Source organism: Bubalus bubalis, chromosome 2, assembly GCF_019923935.1.
Source record: "Bubalus bubalis isolate 160015118507 breed Murrah chromosome 2, NDDB_SH_1, whole genome shotgun sequence".
NCBI lineage: Eukaryota > Metazoa > Chordata > Mammalia > Artiodactyla > Bovidae > Bubalus > Bubalus bubalis.
The window spans coordinates 91,780,946-91,805,313 of NC_059158.1; the positions used below are offsets into that span (position 1 = coordinate 91,780,946).

Genomic DNA, 24,368 nt, shown 5'->3' on the forward strand with positions numbered 1-24,368 from the left:
GGGGAGGCGAAGCGGGGAAAGATGATTAATCACTTTAAAATACTGGCATCACTAGAGACTTTTTCTATTTATTATTGCCAGTGGAGTTAACGCTGACCAGGAAGAATTACTCTACATCGCAGGGGCCAGGTTCTCTGTGCCCTGAATAACTAATTACACAGGACTAGATGTATTGAAGCAGAGTTCAAATTCCCACACATTGGGATCAGTTCTATCAAGATAATACTGATAAAGGGATGAATTTATAATGGATATTGTTGTTGATTTATGTTGCCGGCATACCAAGCATTTAGTATAAATGGTTTATGTAAAGTTTCTTCCTTGTGATTCAGTCTGTGCCGGGTCAGAAGCACCACAGGTAATCGGCTGCAGCTAAAAGGGCACAGTTATAAAGAGAGAATCAATGACAGGACTCTGCCGCCCCTCCCCACAGACATCTTATTCTAGAACTGCTAAACTAATGCAATCAGCCAAGAACCTTCCCTCAAAATTAAAGTCTCTATCAAGTTAAGAACATACATTAAACCTCGACATGCAAAATAAGGAGTTATTTTATCCAAAGATGAATAGAATGAAAATAGAAGAAAGGCAACAACAGCAGCGGCAGCTGAACTTTAAGTCGAAACAGAAGAGGGGCAGCATTTCTATCAATTTCACCTAGCATGACCCTAATGGTGCAATTAAAATAGTAGATATATTTAAAATTAAGTTGAAGAAACTGACTTTTATTAATGTGGCCATTTAAAATTGGAAAATATGATCCATAAAGTTAAAAGCATGAAAACAGATTATACATCTAAATTTTAAAAAATACCCATCCCACCGAATCTTTCTATCTAGTACATAACAATGAAACCTTTAAGGGGTAGGTAGTCCAAGAAATCCAAGTCATGTTCCTATGGTAGGAAAACTCTCACCAATGCAAGTGTGCCTCGACTTAGACACAGGGTGAGAAAGCCACATGTAAATCAATTATTTTAAATCCTATATGACATCACTGTTCCTAGGAACCAGGCAGAAATTCATTTATTAAATGACAGCTCCCGTTGTAAAGTGATATATTGTTGTTACGGTTTAGTCGCTAAGTAGTATCCTACTCTTTGCAACCCCATGGACTGTAGCCCAGCAGTCTCCTCTGTTCATGGGATTCTCCAGGCAAGAATACTGGAGTGGGTTGCCATTTCCTTCTCCAGAGGATGTTTCCGACACCAGGGTCTGAACCCACATCTTCTGCATTGAAGCGGATTCTTTACCACTGAGCCTCCAGAGAAGCCCCTGTAAAGTGATATGCTGTATATCTATTTAACAATCATCCAGTAATGAAACTAACTTTTGAAAATACACAAGCTTTCTTTTAATATATTTTCCAATTATAGAATCTCATTGGAACAGTATTTGTATAGTTCATCAGGCTCTATTGTTTCTATACTAAGATATACCTCCTATACTAAGATACACCTCCTGAATTAGCTTCCAAATGCCAATACTTTTGAGGGTAAATAAGATGAACCTCAGTTCAAAATGTGAGGTGGAAACAAGTCTCTTTGCTCTTTATTTTGCACTCTTACTCTGATACCCAGCAGCATGCCTTGACTCAAATCAGAAATGTCACTTATTTATGAAGGCTCTCCCTGCAATCTTCTACTCCCTTTATTCTTAAAAAAAATTATTTACAACTTCTTGAACATCCATGTCATTTCATACCTCCTTGCCTTTGTCCACATGAATTCTTTTGGCTGGAAAACCATTCTGGAAGCTCTAGACAACTCCTATTTCTCTCCTATGAGCTGATTCAAATATCTCCCTATAAAGACTTTCATTATCTGTATTGAACCCCTCCAAGGCCAAGTTGTTCATCCCATCTTCTGAATCCATATTGTACCTTGTACATGCCATTTCCACAGTCTTTATGAAACTAGTCATCCATGTATCCATCAACTTGAGAAAATGATAAGCCTTAGTTACGAGTCAGGCACTGTGACAAATGCAAGGAACCTAATGGTGAGAAAGATACAGGGATACTTCTGTTCTCCTGGAAGTAACATTCCACTGTAATTACTGCGTGATTTCCACGTCTCCTCGGCCTTGTCATGGGAAGGCAGAAGTCCTACTTTTCATCTTTTCTCTTTCTCATTAGTACCAAGCACAGAACAGGTATTCAGGAAGTGTTAAATTTAGCCAAATTCCATTCAATGTGTTAAATAAACAGGTTTATTTATAGTCTTAGATTTTTACAGTCTTCCAGATTTATATAAATCTTATAGCCTTTATAGATTTATAGTATTATCTCTAACTATAAAACAGAATGCTTTGTCTAAAGTTTAAAAAAAAATCAGTTTATCAGTAAGTTGGTGGCAATAAACTTAAGGGAAGCAGGGAAACCCCAGAAGTGTGTAAAATCTAAACTTAAACCCAAACTAGCCCAAGAATGAGAAATGGATATGAATGATTCCCTCTAGACTTAACCCACAAGTTGCCCCGTGCTTCCCTGGGAAATGCAAACACAGTTATTATAAAAACTGAGGAATTAAGTAACCTGACTTTCTTCTGGGCCTAGGAGTTCACACCTCTACCCAGGAGTTCCCTTCTTTGCAGTCATTAAGCTTAATTCAAGTACCTGCTTTGATTCAAGGCCAACCTCCACTCCTCAACCCACATTAAATTCACCCTTTACCCTGAGATACCCAGAGGCTCACAGTGTATGCTTCCTGTGATAAGTGGTATATATTCATTATTCCTAACTAAATTCCCCCCAACTCCTTTTCCTGACATTCTGAAAGGTATATGCCTCCTGTAATTTTACTGCTGAAGAAAAAAGTTTTTGATAACACTGCATGTTATTGGAATGCAAAACAATAATATCAACTCCCCCACCCAATTGATCTGCTTATTAAGTTTGGGTTTTCAAATCCTTTTCTTCAGAGCCAGGCAACATGAAACTATTCACTGATCACTGAATCGCTTTACGTTGGCACTTACGAAAGGACCCAGACTGGGACTGCGAAAATCTGTTTCCTACTCTGTTCTCCTTTTGCACTTGAAATCTTACATATGTGCACGTACTGAACTTACAACTCAGATGTGAGGAAGCACATAAGAGGTGGGACTATAACTGCTTTTCCTTGTTTAGGAAACAAAATGTAAAATCTACCCACGAAAGAGAATGAAGGTCAGTAGTAACAGAGAAGGATTTTGCCTTAGTCCACAATGGCCTTGCACCCAGGATCATGAGAGATATTTTAAAGCGAAAAACATTTTTAAGATGCAATTCTCTAGTATGAGATAGGCCTCAAATATAAATATTTTGGAGACAGAGCAATACAATATTGTTCTCCTTAGAGGGTTTCAAAGTTTGGCAACTAAGTTAACATGCAAAATAGCTGGTAAAAAAAAAAAAAAGGAGGGGGTGCAGAGAGAGAGAGAAACAAGCATTGAATGTGTAAAGAGTATGAAGAATGTATAAATATGAGAAAACCCCAAGAAATTACCTGGCATCTTCCTGATCCTTCAGATCTAAAATTCCATGATGCCCTGAAATTCTACATACAATCTTCTTTTACAGCCTACTGTTAAATGGTCATTTACATAGATAGTCACTATCCATGGACCCAGAAAGTCTAATTGTTAGCAAAAAACCCTGATTACTTAAAATAATTAAATATTTATTAAAATAATGTGATCATAACTTTATCAATTAAAAAAAAATGTGCTGAGAGTATTTCTTTCCACCTCCCTGTGCCCTGACCTGGGTGTTATGCATTCACGTGACTTAGTGCAGCAGAGGGAAAAAGGATGCAGGAGGAGAAAGAATACCTCCCTGAAGCTTAATCCCATTTCTAACAAAATCCACAGGGCACATGCTTCATCATCTCAAACTGACAGTGACACAATGACCCCTCTCAGGAAGCTTCTTAACAGTCCAGCAAAGGTAATTAAAGGCTAAGGCACCAAACTCGCACTGATTTAATAGAATCATTATATTTAAAATATCCCTTTCTCATGGGAAGAGTGAAGTAGAGGCAGAGCAAAATAGGTGTGTGTGTGTATCTGTGTGAAAAGCGATTACTAAATTCTGGTTTAAGTACGTAGGATGAGTAAGCTTGCAAAGAAAAAGTCAAATGAGAACGTACTTTTCAGGTAAATTATAACAACAATGCAATCTCCCCCCAGAAGTAAATTATTTATAAAAATGGTTATTTGTGTGGGGAGTGAAGGGGGTCAGAGAGACACATGAAGCAGTTTAGGAAGAATATACCTTACAAGACACAGCAGAGAGCCTTCCCTGGTTTCTGAGAGGATAAGAATTCATCTGCCGATGCAGGGCACATGGGCTCGATCCCTGATCTGGGAAGATTTCACATGCTAGAGAGCAACTAAGTCCATTTGCACCACTACTGAGCCTGTGCTCTAGAGCCTGGCAACCACAACTACTGAACCCACACGCTGCAGCTAGAGAGCAGCCCCTGCTCTCTGCAACCAGAGAAAAAGCCCAGGCAGCAATGAGGACCCGGCACAGCCAAAAATAAATAAATAAATAAAATTATTTTTAAAAAGAAAAGATACAGCAGAGAACGGCTCTGGATTGGGATACTGGGCTAACAAGTTTTGAGTGAATCACTAACCTGGTTGGGGGAATGCAGGGGGTGCACTGCATTCCTCTGGGTTTCAGCATCCTATAAACAAAGACGAGCTAGGTGGGTACCTCTGAAATTACACAATGCATGCATTGCATTGGCCAGAAAGTTTGTTCAAGTTTTTCTGTGACATGCTATGGAAAAACCTGAATGAACTTTTGAGCCAACCAGGTAATAGCTACTCTTCAATTAAAAATAAATAAATAAATAAATAAAAGAAAAGAAAAAGAAAAACTTCAATTTTATCCTCATTTGTGATTTCTCTGACTTTGCTTTTTAAAAGCATAGGATTAAAAAAGACCAAAAGATTATTTTATAAAGACACCAGAAAAATAAAGTGAAAAATCATATTCTTCTATCGGATCTAGAATTATAAGGAAATCTTGATTTGATTAGCTTTTATGAGCCACATACTATATTGCAAAAGTTCTCCCAATTCTTCACCCCTCCTGTATTCATGCCCATTGTCAAAAAGTCTTCACAGTGTTGATTCCCACTCTGACTCTGGACCCAGACACGTGAAACTGTTTTGGTCAAGGGAATGTTAGCAGATGTGATTTTGGAGTGTTTATCTAGGTGGCTCTTGTCTGGGGTTGGGTAAGTGATTCTTCTGGTCTCTTCTCCTATCAGCTGGTGTAGGATGGTTTTGCTGGGATGACTCACCACAGGGCTTCATCATCCTCCTGGTACTAAGCAGGTTAGCCTGGGCATGTCATTCCTGGCTGTGTCGTTTGTTTTTTTTTAATATCATTTAAAATTTATTTATTTATTTTTGGCTGTGCTGAGTCTTCATTGCTGCACAGGCTTATTCTCTAGCTGCAGAGAGCAGGGACTACTCTCTAATTGCAGTGTGTGGGTTCAGCAGCTGTGGTTCCCAGGCTCTAGAGTGCATGCGTAATAATTCCTAATTGTTTTTATGCTACTCAGGTTTTATGGTTTTATGTGGAATTGTGAACACACATAACTTACACAGGCAATATAGCCAATTTTCTAATAAAATTAGTCCCAGGTTCAAAGCAGGTCAGTCTTTGAGACTGCATTCTAAGATGGCTATTAAGAATACAATCTATTTTCCTATATTAATAGAAATACTATAAACAGATTAGTGATTAGTTTGTGGCACAACTTGGACTGCAAGAAGATGAAACCAGTCCATCCTAAAGAAAATCAGTCCTGAATATTCATTGGAAGGACTGATGCTGAAGCCGAAACTGCAATACTCTGGCCACCTGATGCAAACAACTGACTCTTCGGAAAAGACCCTGATGCTGGGAAAGATTGAAGGCATGAGGAGAAGTGGACAACAGAGGATGAGATGGTTGGATGGAATCACTGACTCGATGTACATGAGTCTGAGCAAGCTCTGGGAGTTGGTGATGGACAGGGAAGCTTGGTGTGCTGCAGTCCATGGGGTCGCAAAGAGCTGGACATGACTGAGCAACTGAACTCAACTGAACTATGCTCATTTGCTCAGTAGTGTCTGATTCTTTGCAGCCCCATGGACTGTAGCCTGCCAAGCTCCTCTGTCCATGGAATTTTCTAGGCAAGTATACTGAGTGGGTAGTCATTCTTCCTGACCCAGGGATTGAACCTGCATATCCAGTCTCTTGCAGATTCTTCACCATTGAATCATCTGCAAAGCCCAAATAAAGTGGTCATCCTTGAATAAAACTTTGCTCTCTCACACCTCTGACTTTTCACTCATGGTATTCCTACTCCATGGAACATCTTGCCTTACCTTGTAAACTATTTAAACATCTGCCTGATGATAGGCATTAGGGATCCACTGAGTAAGGAAAATAATCTAACACTGGTCTCTGATCCATAGAACCATGTTCTAAGAGGAAGGACAGGTAAAATAAAGTGAAACAAATTACTAAGACAATTACAAACTGCAAAATGGCCACAGAAAGGTACACAGTGGGCAGGGAAAGCAACTCCCTGGGGAGTTAGGGAAAGTGGGCAGTTAGGGAAAATGGTCAAGATAAGCAAGAAGTAGAGAAAATGCAGAGACCACCACCTGTAAACTTTAATCCCTGCTAATGTGCAATTATATCCAAGCTTATGTGAAGCATAAGCTATCAGAAATGTGACTGTGGTATTAGGACCACCACATTTAATTAATCTCTGCAAAGTGATTTTTTTCATTATACTTTATTCATATTTCATATATACTTATCAGGAATTAGGTTTAAAAATCTTCCTAGGCTGATATACATTTTTTGCAGGAAATATCTTCTAGTATAGACTGGTGAAATTCAAAACAAAAGCATTATATTCAAAGTTTATGAATTGGAATAATTTGCTGTCACTTATCCATACTACAGTTCTCAGCAATGACACCTGTTAGCCCTAAGCATGTAATCATTGTTATTATTAAATACAAAGGTACAATTAAATACAGGCACAGAATGTGACCTACATCATAATTCTACCCAGCCTTTCTCATTGCAATATCCTTTTCATTATCGTGGGCCTTTTGTTCCTTCATCTTTCTTTTGTCTCACCCTAGGTTCTCAAATAAGCTATTTACAATCTGAATAATTAGCAATCAGCATGGATCTGTGGTCTCTGGCCCCATGTAAACGAAACACTGTGAAGTGCCTTCACATGACATATTTAAGTACATAAAGTTTCTATACCCTCAGGGCTTTCCTTTATTGAAAAAGTTTTACATGAATTTAATGAAGAGTAAGTTTTGTACTTTTCAGATACTTAGGAATCTAGCTGGATTTCAATGAAAATAAACCACTTTTAAACTGCAAACAACAGAAAGCTCCAGGGATTCATTTGCTCTCATCTGTACAAAAATGTCTATACATCCGTTTATGCTGGAGAAGCCCCTCACTTCCCATGCCTACCCAGACCAATTCATTCTCTCTCTAGCACAAGTCAAAAATAAGTTTTTATACTTGTAAGGAAGAAAAAGGAAAATGTGACAAAAATTAGTTGAAATGCAGTTGAAAAGTCAGGAAGCACGACACTCTGGAGACTCTTTGACAGACCACATAATCATGCGGTACAATTAAATGTGGCCACAGGTCATCCTCCTTGGTTGTTTGTGACATGCACCAAAGCCACTGATAAGTAAAGAAAGATAAGGGTCTTTCTTTACTGAGAGTAGCAGTGTGGCATGCACGGCATCCTAACCCAAAGTAACTGACTTGAGGATGCTTGAGATTTATTTCTTTAGCAAATATTTATTAAACACCTTATTATGCACCAGGCAGTGAGCTAAGTGTCACTGTGAGGAGCAGACTGAAATGGATTGGCCCGAGACTGCCCCAAGACTCTGAGAACGAGAGCAAGTTTACAGTCTAACTTGGAAAGGCTGCAAGTTCCAAAAATTCTCTCCATTTCTTAGCATTTTCCCTTTCTCTTTCCTCTGCAGTTTTCCTACAATATCACCCAGCACAGTGCTCCAGACACACCTCCTTTCCTCTCTTTATGTCACAGGAAGATTCACAAAGCTTCCTTTATAGGAGTGGGCTTAAGTCCAAGCCTCATCTCTACCAACCGTGAAACCTCATGCTAGTTGCTTCATCCAAGGTTCAAGTCACTATATGTACGGGGCGGATAACAGTGGGATTGACAGAGGGTGAGCAGTGAGATAGAATGTATGTTATGACATCATGTGCTCAGTCACTCAGTCATGTCTGGCTCTTGGTGACCCCACAGACCATAGCCTGCTAGGCTCATCTGTCGATGGAATTTTCCAGGGAAGAATATGGGAGTAGGTTGCCATTTCCTACTCCACATGACATCACAGTTCTCAATAAATATTAACTATTATTATTAAAAGGTTAAAATATGCACAGAAAAGTCAAGACCATTTTGTACCTTAACTGAAATGTATTGCTACTGGTCAAAATTCTTGAAAAATAAAAACAAACAAAAAGCTCAGTATATTTTCTAGTTCTAAATAGTTTCTGCTCATCAATCTGGCAAACTTTTCCTGAAACGTATCAACTAATCTCTAATCTCTGCACTTCCTGAACAATGTTTTTTGTTTCTCTTTCTCTCTCTCTCCACATTTTACCACTAATGAGCAAGTATTTTATGGGTGCCACAAAGGACAGGAATTTAGGAGAATGGTTTTCAATCCAAAAGAAAAACTGCAAAAAAAAAAAAGAAAAGAAAAACTACATTGACAGGATAAGAGTGTTTCAAAGTATTAGAATCACCAAGTCTTCATCCAGAGGACTTCATTTTCCTTTAAAAATGAGCCTCTGACAGTTTTTGCAAAGGAAGTCAACACTTGCTATAAAGTGAGAAAAGTCAAAAGGCCCAAGTTCTAATGCCTCAGAGAGTCACTAACTGGATGTGTTTCTGTAACAGATATTGCGTTTTGCTTGTTTTTGCTTTCCTACATCCACCCATCACCCATTACATAGGCCTTGTAAGAGGCAGAGTCTATACCTCCACCCAGGGTCACAGACCTCTAACCCCGCTCCACCAATCAGATGCTCTCCACACAGATTTCAATCTAGAGCTAGTGAGCCAGAGAACTGGACACGGAGCATCCAATCTGATGGTGGAGGCAAAATAACAGCAGCACCATCCTGTTCTAGGGGAAAAAGACAGAGATGTGAGCAGTGACGGCAGACGCAGTGCACGACGGGTAGTCATCAGCATGAACACCTTCAGTGCACCAGTTCTAGGGTAGGGTTTTGCCTGTAGCTTTGATTGCTGCAATTATTTATGTCTTCAGCAGCTTTCCCAGGATTTCTGCCTCTTGTTCAAGGTCCTCTCAAAAAGTTCTTTTCTCCTTAAGTCAGCCCAATTTCTTTTTCTTTTGATGGTTTAGTTGCTAAGTTGTGTCCTAACTCTTGCGACCCCACAGACTGTAGCCTACCAGACTCCTCTGTCTGTGGGATTTCCCAGGCAAGAACACTGGAGCGGTTTGCCATTTCCTCCTCCTCCAGGGGAATCTTCCTAATCCAGGAATCAAACCCGCGTCTCCTGCATTGCAGGCAGATTCTTTACCGATTGAGTCTTTTGCTTGTAACTAAAAACCTGGGCCTAGTACCAAGCCTTGTGCCTCAGTTTCTTCACTGCTCGAACCACATAGTTGGCACTTCAGGATCTCTCTGGTTCCTTCCAGCTCTACCAATTTTATAAGCTGCCATCACAAAATGTCAAACAAGCCAACTGAGAACCAAATTCTGTAAGGAAGGAAAGGAAAGGCTTCAAGGGGGAATAATCGACCTCTCATAAAAGGACTGGCCAAAGTGAGTAAGCAAATCCTTTCACTTACCCAGAACCACCTCCCAGGCTCTGTTTCCTCATTCATGTGTGAGCACATGCACACAACTTTTCACAAACCCGCTGAAATGGCTCCACCTGCCCCAGGGGTGATTTCGAGTGTGAGCTACATAATAAATACATGAACGGTGTCCTAAGGACCAGCTGGGGAATTCTAACTGGAAGCAGTCTTTTGAGAAGCTTTATCTGTTGCAAGTGAGTAGTGTATCTTATCGGATTTCTCCCTCTAATCACAGGAAGATTCCACACCTTATCAAGTTGTTATCAAATCAGTCTGACCAGGGCACAACGTCCTGATTGAAAAGAATGTGCACTCTCACATGAGCATGAAAAGCAGGCTAACTCTCAGCCCAGGCAGAACACGGTGTGGAGATCCAGAACGCTCAAGTCCAGTACATACCACCTCACAGACCCATGTGATCGCTGGGCACATCTCAGAGTTAACACCAACTTCTTTGCCACTTACCCTGAAATGATCAGGTTAGAGCATGGTTTAGTTGCTAAGTCATGTCTGATTCTTGTGACCCCATGTAGCCCTCCAGGCTCCTCTGTCCCTGGGATTTCCCAGCCAAGAGTACTGGAAAGTGAAAGAAAGTTAAGTCGCTCAGTCGTGCCCGACTCTTTGCGACCCCATGGATAGTAGTAGCCTGCACCAAGCTCCTCCGTCCATGGGATTTTCAAGGCAAGAGAACTGCAGTGGGTTGCCATTTCCTTCTCCAGGGAATCTTCCCAACCCAGGGATCAAACCCAGATCTCTCACATTGTAGACAGACGCATTACTATCTGAGCCACCAGGGAAGTCCAAGAGTACCGAAGTGGGTTGCTATTCCCTTCTGCAGGGTATCTTCCCAACCCAGGGATTGAACGCTGGTCTCCTGCATTGCAGGCATAGTCCTGCTGCTGCTGCTGCTAAGTCACTTCAGTCGTGTCTGACTCTGTGCGACCCCAGAGACGGCAGCCCACCAGGCTCCCCCGTCCCTGGGATTCTCCAGGCAAGAACACTGGAGTGGGTTGCCATTTCCTTCTCCAATGCATGAAAGTGAAAAGTGAAAGTGAAGTCTCTCAGTCGTGTCCAACCCTCAGCAACCCCATGAACCGCAGCCTTTCATGGGATTTTCCAGGCAAGAGTATTGGAGTGGGGTGCCATTGCCTTCCTAGTGCCAATCAATATAGCAGAGCCTTATCACTCTGAGAGCAGTGAAAAAACAGATACTGTGAATCTTTACAGCCAAGATCACGTGCTGAGGCAGAAGACTAAGGTACAAACACTGTGAGAAACAGCTTAACAGGGCTCTTCTTTTAATGTCATTACCTACTCCCTAACAGCTAGTAGAATATCTGACATCTCGCAGATTTTTTAAAAAACCCAAAAAACGGGAAGTTTATACACAATGTATTAATAGTCATCAATGAAATTATGTCAATTTTGCAACTGCATACATCAAATACTATGCCAGATGCTCAGCCATATTTTTAAAGCCAACAGATTTGCTCTTCTGGAAAGATGAACACAAAGGAGAGAAGAAAAAAAAAAGACTAGACACTAAGAAAAAGAAGATCTACTTTGAGAAAGTAACTTGAGTTGTAACTGATTGATGATTCAGGATGATTGTTCATACTGTTCAGAAGACTAGAAAATAAATTAGATAACTGCATTCTATTATCTAATTTGAAAATGTTCACTTTAAGTAAAAGACAACAATCCACTTCCTGACACATGCATAGAAAAGTTTTGTTTCATTGCTCTAACCTTCAACTTCCAGCTGGCCAACCTACATCTCATACAAAACGTGAATTTGGACAGTGGATTAGATGATATTAAAAAAAAAAAACTGTCTATAAATTAGTTGGATATATCAATAATAATGAGACAGCAGCTTTAAATTGTTTTTAAAAATAAAGAATAATTGTTGTCTGTTAAATATGCTTTAAATCTTCTAGGTATGGGGATGGCATACTTTTCCTATTTAGGCCATTCATTCTCTATTGTCCTCCTCAACTCCGCTGTTGGCAACACGTAAATGAATTAGCGAGGCTGTATCCCAATAAGGCTCTATTTTATGGATGCTTAAATTTAAATTTTATATAATTCCATGCCACAAAATTTAACCATTTAAAAATGTAAAAACAATTCTCAGCATACAAAATAAGAGGCAGGTATGAACTTAACCTCTGCTCTAGGAGGAAAAGCAGAAAGGAGAGAGGGGAGGGAGAGAGAAAAAGAGGTAGAGAGGGAATAGATAAAGTAAGAATACCCTTGAGTTGATAACTGTTATAGCTAGAGATGTACATATCAGCTCAAAATCCTACTTTTCTTTGTGTATGTTTGCATGTTTTGATAATAAAGAGTTAAAATTTATAAATCAATGAAGGGACTCCTTTCACAATGTATATCAAACATCACATTGTATATTTTTAAATATCTTAACCATTTTATTTGTCAAGTATACCTACATAAGGGCTTCCCTGGTAGCTCAGAGGGTAAAGACTCCACCTGCCAATGCAGAAGACCCATGTTTGATCCCTGGGTCAGGATGATGCCCTGGAGAAGGAAATGGCAACCCACTCCAGTATTCTTGCCTGGGAAATCTCGTGGATGGAGGAGCGTGGCAGGCTACAGTCCATGGGGTTGCAAAGAATCGGACATAACTGACCGACTAAACAACAACAGATACTTACATAAAGCTTGGGAATGAATTAAAGTTTTTAATGGAAAAGAGAAAGGAGGGAAAGAAGAAGGAAGAAGCAAGGAGGAATGAAGGAGGGAAGCAAAGGAAGATTTGATTTTTGCTGCCACCATCACGCTGACTGAGCTCCCAGTGACAAAGCTAGAGTTAATTTGGTTCATGTGAAGTTTCCTTTACCCTGCCACATGTTATCAAACTTGCCACACCAATAAAACATTGTTTAGAACATTTGGTTGTTCTAAACATTGTTTGGTTGTTTAGAATGCCCTCTCTGGGGGAAAGAACAAAATGACTATAGATTTAATCAAGTACAAAAAGACATTTCCAATATTCTACACAGTTTGATTCATACCTGCACTCAATAAATATTTAAGAGCTTAAACAAGATTCAATAAATAGGCTATAGCCTCATTTCTGATAAACTCTTACATAAGTTAAAATTAAAGAGTACCATTAAAACAATTTTTTTCAAAAAGGTTTCAATGAATATCAAAAAATTTTCCCTTGCTTTCTGAAATTCTGGAGCATGGTAACATGAAGCAAGACTCACATGTAAAAAAAAAAAAAAAACTAACTAAAAACAAATAACCACACCCTCACATCTCTAATCATTTCCTATAATATAAAAAAAATAAAGTTACATATTATACAATACCACACTGAATTGAAATTATATTTATTAAGTTTTACTCTTAACTTTTAGATACAGGGCTGGGACATACCATAACTGTCACTAATAACTTTCATTTTAAAATGGAAATTAAAAAGAATACCATGCTCCAGTGAGTAGAGTTTCTTGCCCATATTCCTAGCAGTTCTCAAAGTCTTCCCAGAAAAGCTAGCCAGTGGTTACTGTCAAAGAAAGCTCATACTAGTTTCCATCTGAGATGGTCAAGTTACCCTCACTCAGCTATAATCACTTACAACCTTGTAGATCAACTTGCAGGCTCAGCCCTAAGCAGTCCCTGAGTTAATCCTGATGGTACTTGCCAATATATGCAGAGTTCCAGTCCTCCAGAATTAGACTCTGCCCTCAAACTGTTATTTGCCTACCAGGAATCCCTAGACAATGGAATTATGGTGTTTTCCAGGCTGTAGTCTCTTATGCCACATACAGCAAACACAAGAGTTACGGCCCAGTATCTGACTTGGACCTTACATTCCTACTTGGACTAGACCTCTGCATTCATCTCAGCTTGCTTCCCTGGAGTTCTGACATTGTGCCTAGCCCTTCTTTCAAGAACTCACTTTTCTCCCTCTATTTTGAGAAGATGCCTAGTGTCCTCCATTGATACCCATTATCCCAAAGAATCCCCAGAATGCACTTGACTTTATGGAGCATCACTTTCCTGAGAAAACTGCTTCCCTGCTCAGACTCACCATCAGTCTCCTGCACACTGATGAGGGCCAGGATTTCTGGGGTTGCCAAATCAGCTGAGACAGGTGGTTAGGACTATGAGCACTCCCCTCAGAAGAATGCTCACGGACAGGCTAGACCTTGAGCCTGCCTGTTTCTGGTTCACTTCTCTGCTCCTACCAACCTGGCCCTGCCCGCGAGTTACTGAAGGGTATCCATTATTTGAGGGTAAAAAACAGTTTAGCAGATCTAGCCAAGGTTTAGTGCTGCCACATAAAACTATCTCTAAGAGTAGATTCTTCTTACTGCCCATAGAGAATAAGGAAAAGTCACTCATCCACCCCTCATCAATACCATAGTTCAGGATGCAAATTCAAAGTCAATCTTACTTTACGGGCTTAAGGTTCACCTGGTCACAAATAAAAACTTTAAATGTTAAAAATATTCAATTCTAGTTAAAAACCTAAGCCTAAGAATCAAAGACCCAAACAGACTCTTTACCTTAAGGAGAGGTCAAATTATAATATATTACTCCATTAAAATACAACTTAACATGCAGCATATTAGGCTTCAACTTAACATACGTCTCAAAACTTCTGAGGAGCACTGCACAGAGACGCTTTTGTAAAACAACCTTTACAGCACTTTGACGTGACCGTATGTTCATTAAAAGGAAGTATTACTACGTACATACATAAGGTACATAATGAATTCAGTATGTGTCTAGAGTTGGCTAATACCATTAAAGCACACGCCAAAAGCACAGACTATAAATCAAAATGCGATTTGTCAAAGTAAGATCTTAATATGATACAGGTTAGAAATAAGTAAGTAAACCACTGATGTTCTGACATGGAATTAGTGAGGCAAACTAAACCCAAACTGAGCCCAGGTTGCAGTTGACATCCTTTTGTTCTATCTATAGCGTTGGCTATTCCTCTCTCTCTTCCACCTGGGGAAGTACAAAATTAGCATGCATGCACCAGGCATCCTTCACTCCCCCAAGGGTTTACATCTCTTACACTGATTTAAAGACTGATATTCTTTCCAAAATGTTGACATAAGCCAGTTGGACAATTACAGATTTTTTAAAGCCCACGTTACTTGAGTTTTTAAAACTCTAGATTTTTCTTAAAACAGAATTTGTAAAACACTTGACATTGGTTTATTAACTCACTTCCAAACTGGGGACAATTTAACAAAAGACCAGAAAGAGTTGGCACACAGTAAATAAAAAGGCCAAGCCACAAGACAACTATCAAAAACATAAGAAAACCTAGTTGGTGAATACTGGAGTTATCCGGGAACTGTGAACAAAGAGATGGATACTGCTACATGTATTATACCTTCTCTTTCCTATGCCTTCACCTCACTTTCAGCCTGGGTTCCTCCAAATTAGCCTAGCAGATTCTTTACCATCTGAGCCACATGGAAGCCCCAGTCAAGACTCTCCCACTAACCAAATACTGTCCCTAGAATCTGAGTTCCCTGCATCAAATGCTATTTTCACTCACTAGATGCCCACTGCCCACACATTTCAAAGTTAACTCCTTAGCAGGGCATACCTGATCCTTCAGACCGGGGCGGTGTTTGTTACTCCACACCTCCACTCACCTGTGCTCACTCTCCCTTACAGTGGCTTCCTGTACTCCCGTGTGCCTTCTTGCCTTTCGCCACAATGTTCCTCCATATCCTTCCCCACTGGCCTCACCTAGCTATGCTGCTCTTTTAAAATTCAGAAAAGTATGGCTTCCTCATGGAAGTTTTTCTCAGTCCCCATAACCATCTTAGGTATATGCCTCTTATAGAATTTCTCACGTATACTGCAAACCATTGACTTCACTGTCTGCATTCTCCACAGAGCTTTAGGAGGAAAAACATTTTGTGTTATTCTGTATATCTCCAGGATCTATCAAATTGCCTGGTTTTTACATGGTGCTAATACATGGCTCTGGAAAAGGTGATGGCACCCCACTCCAGTACTCTTGCCTGGAAAATCCCATGGATGGAGGAGCCTGGTAGGCTGCAGTCCATGGGGTCATGAAGAGTCAGACACAACTGAGCGACTTCACTTTCACTTTTCACTCTCATGCATTGGAGAAGGAAATGGCAACCCACTCCAGTGTTCTTGCCTGGAGAATCCCAGGGACGGGGGAGCCTGGTGGGCTGTCGTCTATGGGGTCGCACAGAGTCGGACACGACTGAAGCGACTTAGCAGCAGCAGCAGCAATATATGGCTCAGGGAAGCCCTGGTAGCTCAGTGGTAAAGATTCCACTTGCAAAGGACACCAGGTTCGATCCTTGGGTTGGGAAGATCCCCTGGAGAAGGAAATGGCTACCCACTCCAGTGTTCTTCCCTGGAAAATCCCATGGACAGAGGGGCAGGGCAGGCGCGGGTTTGCAAAAGAGTCAGACATGACTTAGCAACTAAACAACAACAACAAAAAAATAGATATATAAATAAATAAAATTGCTAGTGGCAGAAAAAAAAAATACTAAGAATACTATTCTAACTAGAAAGGTATGAATCAATACTTTATTTCAACTTGCTGTACAAATGCTTTCTTTTCAGTCCTTCCAAATATCCCAAGACTAACAATACATTAAGGTCAATCCTGATGAAGAAAGTCAGAATTGAAGAAAAGAAAATCTTAGAAAATGCGGATGCACATTTTTACAGTCTACACAGACATGGCAATAACACAGTGTAGGCCTAGACCTATAACAGACACACTTTAATTCCAAAGTAACACATGTCAACATCCAGTCAACTTCTTTCCAAAAATCAGGAATTAGGAAGCTCACCAGTGTTTACATGGAAATTGTTTTCTGTTTTTTCACATCTTGGGACTTTTTACAAACTTCTGGAAAGAAGATTTATTAAAACCTACTAAGAGTGATGAAGTACAGACTGGAAGCCCTGCTGACGGAAGCAGATTCCTGGATAGACTCAAGGGTGTGAGGTGAAATGTAGGCTGGTCAATAAGCCCTGAAGTTTTGGGAGGCAAAGCTTCAGCAGAAGAAACATGAAGTGAAAATTCAACTACTGCTTTTTAAGCCATTTTCCAACATTTCTTCAGAAGCTCTCATAGCTCATGCATTGATGAGGGAAAACAAGACTTTTCCCAGTTTCCCTTTCATAGATGAATCAAATGTACATACAGAGACTACCCAGGTGGATCCAAGGGGTCCTCAGTGCTACAATGGTACAGAATTTTCTGGAGGACTCCTGTTTTATTTTGGACACAAGGATTCTGGACATAAGGAAACCTAAAAGCAATGGGAGTGGTCACAACCCACTGGACAGGAGAGAGGCCCTCAGTGCTTCAGTGGCCACTGCTTCCTCCTGCCCTTGCAAACGTCCCCTCCTGTGGAGGCAGAGGATGGCTTTGAGGGTCTGGGGTAACTTAACCATCCCAAAGGCTGACTTCAGGCCTCACAGGCTGACAGAGATCTTCTCACACGGACTAACTGCCCTACACTAAGTGCTATGTGTCTCTCGTGAATTAGGGAAACATTTATGACACCTTGTTTTAACACATGCCTCTGCCCAATCCTAGCAAGGCACAATTTTTATACTAAATCAGATAGTAGAGGTGGAAATTGGGGAATTTTTCTTCTCCCCAGCTCTCTGCTACTCAATAGCCTTCTATGCTCCTGTCACTTTGTTGGTTCTGCTTCAAATTCCTGTGACTTGGCTTCACCTTGTTTCCGGGCGGCCCTGCTCTCTGTTTTGTAACTGCTATTACAGCCAGAAGAATGATTTCAATAAAATATGACAAGATCAGGCCCTTGTGGTGTCTCAGAAATTTCAAGTGCAGTATGTGTGAAATTCAAACAGAATTCAGAGGAGGAAATAGTTTGAGATATGTAGCTCAGAAAGTGTACATGGTGAGGGAAGACCACGTCCTCAAAATCCGATAGTGGAGGACAACTGTGGGAGAGAGGGCTGTGTGCCACGCAGCACACACGAGGCCTTCCCAGGAACGCCAAGGAACTCAGATGCAATCAAAGGCTTGAAGATACAAAAAGGGAGGAGGATAAGTTTCAGTGAAGTGAGTGAAGTGAAAGTCGCTCGGTTGTGTCCGACTCTTTGTGACCCAGTGGACTGTAGCCTGCCAGGCTCCTCTGTCCATGGAATTCTCCAGGCAAGAAAGCTATGGTACATATACACAATGGAGTATTACTCAGCCATTAAAAAGAATACATTTGAATCAGTTCTAATGAGGTGGATGAAACTGGAGCCTATTATACAGAGTGAAGTAAGCCAGAAAGAAAAACACCAATACAGTATACTAACGCATATATATGGAATTTAGAAAGATGGTAACAATAACCCTGTGTACAAGACAGCAAAAGAGACACTGATGTATAGATCAGTCTTATGGACTCTGTGGGAGAGGGAGAGGGTGGGGAGATTTGGGAGAATGACATTGAAACATGTATAATATCATGTATGAAACGAGTCGCCAGTCCAGGTTTGATGCACGATACTGGATGCTTGGGGCTGGTGCACTGGGGTGACCCAGAGGGAGGGTATGGGGACGGAGGAGGGAGGAGGGTTCAGGATGGGGAACACAGGTATACCTGTGGCGGATTCATTTCGATATTTGACAAAACTAATACAATATTGTAAAGTTTAAAAATAAAATAAAATTAAAAAAAAAAAAAAGAATACTGGAGTGGGTTGCCATTCCCTTCTCCAGAGGATCTTCCCAACCAAGGGATCAAACCTGGTGTCTCTCACACTGCAGGCAGATTCTTTACCGTCTGAGCCACCAGGAAAGCCCTAAGTTTAAGACAAAAGTCTAAATGAAAATGTATGGATTGAATTAATTCTATTCACATTTGAGGAGGATGACAGAAGAAAAGAACCACAGTTATATTGAACAGCAAAGGTAGCAAATTAAAATAATTAATCTTCAGCAAATGAAGTATTTAACTGCACCTAGGTACTTATATTGTGGGTTCGACCCCTGGGTCGGGAAGATCCCCTGGAGGAGGGCATGGCAACTCACTCATTTTTGCCCAGAGAATCCCATGGACAGAGGGGCCTGGAGGGCTACAGTCCATAGAGTTGCAAAGAGTTGAACATGACTGAAGCAACTTAGCACACACGCGCGCACAGGTGTTTATATACTTTAAATGTTACTCTAAACTGTATGTTTGTTTCATTGTGTTTGTATTAATCATGTTTACACTTGGCTCTTTTAAATACGATCTTTTGCTACTTAAAAAAACAGACATAATTGAATGGCTTTCCCTCTTTATTCATATTGAAGGATCATGAAGACATGAGTTTTACCCAAAAGAGATGAGAAAACAAATATCCAAAGAGAAGCTAGAGGGAAGAGATAAAAATATATATTAATCTTGCTCTACACAAAATATATTTCTTGTAACTCCCATGTACTTTTATTTTTTTTAATGTTTTTTGAAGAGGCAACTATTGAAAAAGAAAATTTGGGTTTGTATTATTTCCTCCAGTCCATCCTAAAGGAGATCAGTCCTGGGTGTTCATTGGAAGGACTGATGGTGAAGCTGAAACTTCCATACTTTGGCCACCTCATGTGAAGAGTTGACTCATTGGAAAAGACCCTGATGCTGCGAGGGTTTGGGGGCAGGAGGAGGCAGGGGACGACAGAGGATGAGATGGCTGGATGGCATCACCGACTCGATGGACATGAGTTTGGGTAAACTCTGGGAGTTGGTGATGGACAGGGAGGCCTGGCGTGCTGCGATTCATGGGGTTGCAAAGAGTCGGACACGACTGAGCGACTGAACTGAACTGAACTGAACCGAAGGAAATGGGAGTAGTGAATTTGTCTGATTTGTAAATTCTGACTGTATTCAGATTACTTTTTAAAATAATAATGTATTTACACCCTTTCTTTTGCCAAAAATAGATCTGAGTAGATACTGAGGTACAACACTTTGCACACAAAAGATTATTGAGAGAGAGGCAGAGAGAACTCTCTGGAGCCTCTCCATGGCTATCTTTCAGTCAGTTTGTTCTCTGTAAAGAAAAGTAAAATGGCATGAATTCCTAAGCCCACTCATTATTTTATTTCTCAGGTTAAAAATGAGAATTTAAAACACCTGGAAAATAGGAAGTTCCTGGTATACTAAGAGACTTCAGAGTTACCTGCTGCTACTGCTGCTGCTAAGTCGCTTCAGTCGTGTCTGACTCTGTGCGACCCCATAGACGGCAGCCCACCAGGCTCCCCCGTCCCTGGGATTCTCCAGGCAAGAACACTGGAGTGGGTTGCCATTTCCTTCTCCAATGCATGAGAGTGAAAAGTGAAAGTGAAGCCACTCAGTTGTGTCCGACTCTTCACGACCCCATGGTCTGCAGCCTACCAGGCTCCTCCATCCATGGGATTTTCCAGGCAAGAGTACTGGAGTGGGGTGCCATTGACTTCTCCGTCAGTTACCTATCCCAAATTAACTCAGCTATATATTAATTATCTTTGACATAAAGACATTACATACAAGTTATTTGATTTGTTCTTAACCTGATAGTTGTTCATCTAACCCCTATGTTCTCTGACCATTTTCTCATCAAAGCCTTATTCTTCTGAATAGACAGTAAATTACCACACTGGTAATACTTTTTCAGTGAATGCAAGACTCTCCCTTAGGTTTTCAATAGTAGAGAAGCAGCAGTTATACAAACTGTGCGGGAAGTCAGTTGTGTGTGTGTGTGTGTGTGTGTGTGTGTATTTAATGTGCAAAGCTGAGTTATTTTTTTTTTAAGTAAATGGTTGTATGGTTCATATTTTCTGTGGATGAATATAATGATCTAAGGAGTGTTTTACTAATATAAAGAGTGACATGAGTAAGTATTAATAGTAATAATGAAACCAGTTTAAAATTCACATTCTAAAATAGTGGTCTATTTGGCGCCAGAGAATATAATCTACCAAGGTGTTAGTTTCATTTATAAGAATGACTTTTTTTCAGTTTTTCTATATTATATTAGCAGAGCTTGGTTGTAGAATTTGTAGTTGCAACTGCCATAGGGGCTTTTTAAGTGAAGCGATATTTTTATTAGTGCTATTTCTTGTGAGGGTAGATACCAGCCCAGCCTTCCATTACATAAGAAAGCCACTGTGTGTTGTGTGAACATCTAAATATTGATTTGACTTTTTTTTTCTTTCTTTCTTCCTTTTCCTGAGCATTTATCTGGGCAAAGACTCTTAATCTCCCCGAAAGAATTCTAGAAATTCTCTAGAAATTCTCTAGAATGCTAGAGTGCATAGATCAGTGGACACCTGGGGACTCTGCCAATAGACAGTGCCAATAGACCCTGTCATACAATAAAGTAGTAAGAAAAAACAGTTCTAAAGATCAATTACTCCGGCTTTTTTTATTTCCTATTTATTTCTCCACATTCCAGTGGTAATTCTTTCTTTCCAAATATGATCTGCTGCTGCTGCTAAGTCACTTCAGTCATATCCGACTCTGTGCAACCCTATAGACAGCAGCCCACCAGGCTCCCCCATCCCTAAGAGACCATATCTTTGAAGGAGAACTACTTTGAGACAAACATACTGGGGGATAGTAACTTTAAGCTTCAATATGTGTTACATTTAAACAGGGCTCCTATTTCTTGGGAGTGTGTTTTCCCAAGGTCTCTAAAACAGAAGCGGAAAATAAAAATTGAAAGTCTTAACCATAAACTACAGTTAATTAGCTTCATGTCTAAAAATTTTAATTCTATTACTATAAAGAATATAAAATAAAATTTTACTAAGAAGTGTATAATTTCATGTATTAGGATAAAACAGATCCATCTATTTAAAAAGACTGTACTTAACATGAATATTTAGTCTGAAGATTGGCTTTAAACACAAGCAGATGATATGTATCAGGTTTTAGCAAATTTAAACAAATCAGAGGATGACAACAAAAGCATTTGAGACTCACAGCCTAATTTTAATCTCCCTATACAGATAAAAATCAGAGAAGGCAATGGCACCCCACTCCAGTACTCTTTCCTGGAAAATCCTATGGACGGAGGAGCCTGGTAGGCTGCAGTCCATGGGGTCGTGAAGAGTCGGACACGACTGAGCGACTTCACTTTCACTTTTCACTTTCATGCATTGGAGAAGGAAATGGCAACCCACTCCAGTGTTCTTGCCTGGAGAATCCCAGGGACGGGGGAGCCTGGTGGGCTGCCGTCTATGGGGTCGCACAGAGTCAGACACGACTGAAGCGACTTAGCAGCAGCATACAGATAAAAATAGTGGATGTGCCATTGTTTTGTGGTGTCCAAAGAAACAAAATTTCATTTTCATTTATAAAAAGAAAAATAATTTCGGACTTCCCTGGTGGTCCAGTGGTTAAGGATGGGAACCTGCCTTTCATTGCAGGGGACTCTGGTTCTATCCCAGAGTCTCTGGGATAGATCTGAGATAGATCTGGGATAGATCTCTGCACTCCACAATTAAAGAGAAGCCCATACACAGCAGTTAAGCCACCACAGCCAAATAAATAAATAAATTTTTTTTAAACAAAGAAAACTAACTTGAAAATATTGATGATGACTAAGGCTGTACGTACCAATGCATATATCTTGATCTAAGCAGTAAACATGACTATAATATTTAATTCCATGAAATTTGGTTCCTAGATTCTTTTTAAATTCACCTTTTCAAAACTTTGGGGCTCCTTATACTACCATGGAATGAAATATTAATTATATTAGATAAAAAGAGAAAGGCATTATTATTATCTAAGGAATGGGAGGAGAAGCAAATGAAAGTGTACATAATATATACACATACGCATACACATGCACAAAATGAGATGATAAGCCAAAATTCTATTTTTTAAAATGTTATCTTTAAGGAAAATGAGGAAATGGTGAGAAGGGAGAGAGGCTAGCCTTATTTTGAATAGTTTTTGTGTCTACTTTGACTTTGAAGCCCTGTATCTTATTTTTTTTTTTAAAGCACACTTTTAAAAAGAGAAATCCCTAAAAATAGAAAGCAAAATTAAAATAATTTGTTGTATCAAGCTGATGGCTTAGCCACGCTGATAGAAACTATGTAAAGTAGCTTTAAAAGACAGTAATTCATATATTCCCATTGGCGTATACTCTAAGAACAACAAAACAACAAAACTGCAACAAAAATCTTAAACTGGTTTCAATAATAAAATTTCTGGAGGTATGATTGATGAGATTAAATAAAGTCATGTACACATGAATTTAAGTATAATTAATTATGTCTAAGAGGGCTTCCCAGGTGGCACTAGTGGTAAAGAATCACCTGCCAATACAGGACACATAAGAGAAGTGAGTTCGATCCTTGGGTTGGGACGATCCCCTGAAGGAGGGCATGGCAACCCACTCCAGTATTCTTGCCTGGAGAATCCCATTGACAGAGAGGAGCCTGGTGGGCTACAGTCCATAGGTTTGCAAAGAGTCAGACACAACTGAAGCAACTTAGCATATATGTCTGAGAATTCATCATATTTTTCTTTTTTAAACAAAAATTTTTTCTTAACTCTTTCTATAGAAAAGCCTAGAAATGACCAAGTGGCAATGAATATCCCTAACAAATAGATTATGGCCCCTAATTATCATTTCCCACAGGAAGAAGTCAAAATTTATTGGAGAAACGAATGCTTTCAGATCTAGGTTAGAAAAGTTTATGAGATTACCCTGGCCTATTTTGTCACAGCAGATAACACAGTCATCATAGACCACTGACAGCTCATCAAAAGGGATCAGAAGCCAACTTGAAGAGGTGCCCATAAGTCAGAAAAAGGGTAGTTTGAACATCAGATCAGATCAGATCAGTCGCTCAATCGTGTCTGAATCTTTGCGACCCCATGAATTGCAGCACGCCAGGCCTCCCTGTCCATCACCAACTCCCGGAGTTCACTCAGACTCACGTCCATCGAGTCAGTGATGCCATCCAGCCATCTCATCCTCTGTCGTCCCCTTCTCCTCTTGCCCCCTATCCCTCCCAGCATCAGACTCTTTTCCAATGAGTCAACTCTTCGCATTAGGTGGCCAAAGTACTGGAGTTTCAGCTTTAGCATCATTTCTTCCAAAGAAATCCCAGGGCTGATCTCCTTCAGAATGGACTGGTTGGATCTCCTTGCAGTCCAAGGGACTCTCAAGAGTCTTCTCCAACACCACAGTTCAAAAGCATCAATTCTTCGGCACTCAGCCTTCTTCACAGTCCAACTCTCACATCCATACATGACCACTGGAAAAACCATAGCCTTGACTAGACGGACCTTTGTTGGCAAAGTAATGTCTCTGCTTTTCAATATACTATCTAGGTTGGACAGTCACCATCTGCAGTGATTTTGGAGCCCAGGAAAATAAAGTCTGACACTGTTTCCACTGTTTCCCCATCTATTTCCCATGAAGTGATGGGACCAGATGCCATGATCTTTGTTTTCTGA

At 40.2% G+C, this 24,368-nt stretch overlaps 1 protein-coding gene across 2 annotated transcripts in view; it reads right to left on the bottom strand.

Annotated features, from left to right (window-relative positions):
• Positions 1–24,368, bottom strand: part of GPD2 (glycerol-3-phosphate dehydrogenase 2) — a 149,685-nt gene that overhangs the window by 32,967 nt on the left and 92,350 nt on the right. The gene's annotated exons all lie outside the window — the stretch shown is intronic.